The sequence below is a fragment of the Triticum dicoccoides genome, chromosome 3A (assembly GCF_002162155.2).
Source record: "Triticum dicoccoides isolate Atlit2015 ecotype Zavitan chromosome 3A, WEW_v2.0, whole genome shotgun sequence".
Classification (NCBI taxonomy): Eukaryota; Viridiplantae; Streptophyta; class Magnoliopsida; order Poales; family Poaceae; genus Triticum; species Triticum dicoccoides.
Window position 1 is genome coordinate 20,853,037 of NC_041384.1, and position 5,086 is coordinate 20,858,122.

Genomic DNA, 5,086 nt, shown 5'->3' on the forward strand with positions numbered 1-5,086 from the left:
CTAAAGTAGTGGCAACATGCATGGTAGATTATGCAGAAACAGAAGTAGTTCCAAAGAGACTTGCCGACGAATTTGTGCAGGCCACACGTAGCAAAAGGTTAAGATGAATAACTATACCGAACTAAGTGCATGTTTGTCTTGGAAAGAAAAGATAAGAAATACGGAGCTGCTAAAAATCAGTCGACTGAGACTTCGCGAAGTCTCAGTCGACTGGCTAGCCGTTCAATCTCCTAGTTGCCTGTAGATTTGTGTTGGGCGCTTTGTCTTTTGTTTCGGCCTGTGTGAGGCGTGGACCGGCCCATTTACTTTGTTTTTTTGTTGTAGCATCGTCTAATACTTGGGGCCGGCCTTGATTCGCGCGAGCGTCTCACGTTTTGTTTGTGGGCTGGGGCAGAGGGAGCGGCACCCCCGTGGTAATTAAGAGGAGCAGAGAGGGAGCAGCACCCCGAGGTAATTAAGAGGATGAGGAACGGCGAGTCGTCAGTCCATTTCTTTCCTCTCCCTATTCTTCTCTGTGAAATCTGAAGATCTCTGCAGCAAATTGAAGAGAATCGCTGTGCTCCTCCGCGGCTAGCGAGAGGATGGGCGACGCTGCCGATGGAGTAAGTGATATACCCTCCTCTTTCTTGTTTGTTTGTTGGCGAGATGCAGTAGATCTGAGGGGATTTTTCTGTTCCATTTCTTGTTTGGACCAAGTCCATATTAGTAGCTTGAAGCATAGAATCGTCCTTTTTTTATTCAAGCGATGGAAATGTAGTGTGTAGATATGAGGGGATTTGAGACAAGATTAGTAGCTTCAAGCATAGAATTGTCCCTTTTTTTTAATTCAAGCAGTGGTAATGTAGTGTGTAGATATGAGGGGATTTGAGTCCAGATTAGTAGCTTGAAGCATAGAATCATCCCTTTTTTTATTCAAGCGGTGGTAATGTACTGTGTAGATATGAGGGGATTTGAGTCGAGATTAGTAGTTTGAAGCATACAGTCGTCAGCCCATTTTTTGTATGATTTTTCGTTCAGACTCTTTTTGCTGAAACAATTATTTTTGTGAAGCAGTTGTATGTTTGAGGATTATTACTGAACTTAAATCCCCTCATATAATATGTTACTGGCCCATGACTAGGAGTGGTTGGGTCTCTTTGTTTGTTTATTTAGAGTTTGCTGAAACCCTATTTAAGCAGTAGCATGTTTTTGAAATCTTTCTCTCGAAACAAGAGATATTATCACTGAATGTATCAGTAGGAGTGGGTATGTTTATTTGTTTTTCAGAATCCGTATCTAACCGGTAGAATGTTTTTATAAAATCTTTCTCTCGAAACAAGAGAAATCATCACTCAATATATTAGTACGAGTGGGGTATGTTTATTTGTTTTCAGAACCCCTATCTAATCAGTAGCATGTTTTTTGAAATCTCTCTCTGTAAACAAGAGAGATTACTACTGAATCTATCACCAGGAGTGGGCATGTTTATTTGTTTGTCAGTTTGTTTTTGGCGAGATCCTATTTAACCAGTAGCATGTTCTATCTCTCTTTTTTGTGGAATAAAAAGAGAATGATTAATGAAACTAAGTTTGCAGTAGCAGCATCTTTTTTCAGTTTTTTTTTGTGCTGAAACCGTATGAATCAGTACGATGTTAATTTTTTTGTATATGAATCAAGATAATATGGTCTTTTGATATATTCATCTTTTTATCTCCACATCACAATGTAAATATATTTTCCGGTCATCAGCGCCGACGCCAATGATAACTCATCATTATCTCGAAATCTTTTTTCTTAGGAAGCATACAAGCATCGCACTAAAATCATTAGCTGAATATGTATGCCTCTCACTAGCACAAATTTATGTTTTGGCGCCTTTTGTGCACAGGATATGGTTGCAGAGTTTGTCTGAGCCCTTGCAACCATGAGAGCAGGGCCAGCGGCATCAACACATATGCCTGGAAGGAATTCAAAAACGCAGGTGTAACTCCGCAACCTATGTTTATTTTTTATTTGTAATTTTTTCATTTTCCGATCCTTATTTTTTAGTTTATACTCATCATCACAGAATATATTGTTGAAGGTTGAACTTTTTTCATTTTTTCTTCCTGAGTTTGAAGTAGAGGGGAGCCCCTAGTTAACTAGTTGCTTACATTGAATCATTGGAATTTTTTTATCCATCATGTCAAAGTTCTTCCTGTGTGGTTAGAGAGTAGAAAGACACTTATTGTCATAATAGGGATTTTGTAGGTCTAAAAAATAGGGATCATTTTTTAATGTTTGTAGCTTGGCTTTACTTCAAGAAACCATGGCCATGATTTTAACTAGCAGCAGCAACTTTTTTGTCTTACTAGTGTTTTACTAGAAGTAGTCTTCTCTATTTTGTAACTGTGTTTTTTACTTGATATGGTTGGTTCATATTTTAAGAGTTCAGTTTATCTTCTTTTTTTCTAGCCATTTTCCGACCCATGTAGAATGTAGAATGTAGAGTGTAGATTTTTGTAGAATTCACGGTTTGATTTTCATGTTCATACCATGTAGGTTGGTTCTTGTAGATTTTTGTTGCCTGTTCCAGTTGTTTGTGATTTTTTTGATTTGTAGCTCGTTTCCTGTAGGGTTTTTTTGTTTTTTGTTTTTTTGTTCCGTCATGCCTAGTAATATATGCTAGTTTAGACTGAATTTAGGTTGTAGCAGCTTGATGCATCGAGCAGATTCATGATCGTTTGTTTATTTGATGTATCTTTTGTTACAATATTTTTGATGTAGCAAGTGTTAAGCTCTGCATGTGTGGCAACAACATTTTTCTAACTTGGTTGTAAGTCGGCTTTTCTTTTGTTGGATGGATCGATAAGGAGAGGGGTGAGTTGCAGGTCCCACACTAGGGCACACAACTGCATGTGTTCTAGCTTGGTTGCAACTGGGGCCTTTGTTTTGTTAGAGAGGGCGACAGGAAGAGAGGAGGGGGGGGGGGGTTGCATGCCCAACTATAGTCACGCAACTAAATTTCTCCCAGCATGGTTGCAACTGCAAGTCTCCTAACTTGGTTGCAACTGGGTTTTTTGTGTTTTCTCGGAGAGGCCCGACAATGAGAGGGGCTAGTTGCATGTCCTACGCTAGTCATACAACTGCATGTCTTCTAAACTGGTTGCAATTGGGCTTTTGTTTTGTTGAAGGGAGCGACGAGGAGAGGGGCCAGTTGCGCGTCTCACACCAGCCACACAATTGCATGTCTTTCCAACATGGTTGCAACATTCCCTTTTGTTTTGTCGAAGCAAGCGGCGGGAAGGAAGAATGCACTAGTTGCATGTCCAATTACAGTCACGCAATTGCCTGTCTTCCAACAGAGTTGCAACTTGCAACTGAGGGCCTTTTCTTTTGTCGGAGGGGGGTAAGAGGGAGGGCATAGTTGCTTGTCAAGCTATAGTCATGAAACCGCATGTCTTCTAAGTTGGTTGCAACTGGGGGACCTTTGTTTTGTCAGAGGGGCAGCTCGAAGAGAGAGGGTGCCAGTTACATGTCCAACTATAGTCATGCAATTACGTGTCTTCCAACATAGTTAAAACTAGGGTCTTTTCTTTTGTCAGAGGGGGCGGCAGGAAAAGAAAAGGGGGCAATTGCATGTAAAACTATAGTCACGCAACTGCATGTCTTCCAACATGATTGCAACTGGACGTCTTCCAAGTTCCAACTTGGTTGCAACTGGGATTTTGTCTTTTCGAAGGGACTGACGAGGAGAGGGGCTAGTTGCATGTCTCACACTAGTCACGCAACCGCATGTCTTCTAACATAGTTGCAACTAGGGGCCTTTGTTTTGTCTAAGGGAGCGGCGAGAAGAGAGAGGGCGCATGCATGTCTTCCAACATGGCTGCAACTCCATGTCTTCTAACTTGGTTTCAACTGGACTTTTGTTTTGTTGGAGGGGTGACAAGGAGAGGAGCCAGTTGCATGTCCAACTATAGTCACGCAACTGCATGTCTTCTAAATTGGTTCAAAACTGCACGCATTCTAACATGGTTACAACTGGGGCCTTTGTTTTGTCGAAGGGGCCGACGAGGAGAGGGGCCAGTTGCATGTCCGACACTACTCACACAACTGCATGTCTGCTAACTTGGTTGCAATTGTGGCATTTGTTTTTTCGGAAGGGCAGCGGGAAGAGAGAGGGCGCTAGCTGCATGTCCAAGTATAGTCCTGCAACTGCATGTCTTCTAATTTGGCAGCAGCTCCATGTATTCTAACTTGGTTGCAACTAGGCTTTTGTTTTGTCGAAGGAACCGACGAGGAGAAGGCCCGTTGCATGTCCCATGCTAGTCATCCAACTGCATGTCCTCCAACATGGTTGCAATTGCATCCTTTGTTTTGTTGGAGGGGGCGGTGGGAAGAAAGAGGGCATTGGTTGCATGTCCAACTATAGTCATGCAATTGCATGTCTTTTAACTTGGTTTGCAACTGGGGGTCTTTGTTTTGTCGAAGGGGGCGGCGCGAAGAGAAAGGGGTGCAGATGCATGTCCCACACTAGTCACGCAACTACATGTCTTCTAACTTGGTTGCAATTGCATGTCTCTTAAATTGGGTTCAACTGGGCTTTTTTTTGTCGGATGGACCAATGGGGAGAGGGGCTAGTTGCATGTCCAACTATAGTCATGGAACTGCATGTCTTCTAACTTGGTTGCAACTAGGGGGCTTTGTTATGTCGGAGGGAACGAACCAAAGAGAAAGGGCGTCAGTTGCATGTCCAACTACTCACACAACTTCATGTGTTCTAACTTGGTTGCATCTGCACGTCTTCTAACTTGATTGCAACTGGGCTTCTGTTTTGACACAGGGCCGACAAGGAGAGGCGCCAGTTGCATGTCCAACTATAGTCACACAACTGCATGTTTTCTAACAGCTTCAACTACATGTCTTCTAACCTGGTTTCAACTGGGCTTTTGTTTTGGTGGGGGGTCGACGAGGAGAGGAGCTAGTTGCATGTCCAACTATAGTCACACAATTGCATGCCTTTCAACATAGTTGCAACTACACATATTCTAACTTGGTTGCAACTAGGCTTTTGTTTTGTCGGAGGGACCGACGAGGAGAGGGGCCCGCAACTGCATGTCTTCTAACT

General features: G+C 42.5%; 1 long non-coding RNA gene across 1 annotated transcript in view; it reads left to right on the forward strand.

The window, feature by feature from the left end:
• The first annotated feature begins 476 nt into the window (after window positions 1-476).
• The window catches only part of LOC119271022, a 6,924-nt gene continuing 2,314 nt past the window's right edge, over window positions 477-5,086 (forward strand). The window contains exons 1-2 of the long non-coding RNA XR_005134399.1: window positions 477-602; window positions 1,868-1,962. This is a non-coding gene — a long non-coding RNA (uncharacterized LOC119271022). The remainder of the gene's footprint in view (window positions 603-1,867; window positions 1,963-5,086) is intronic.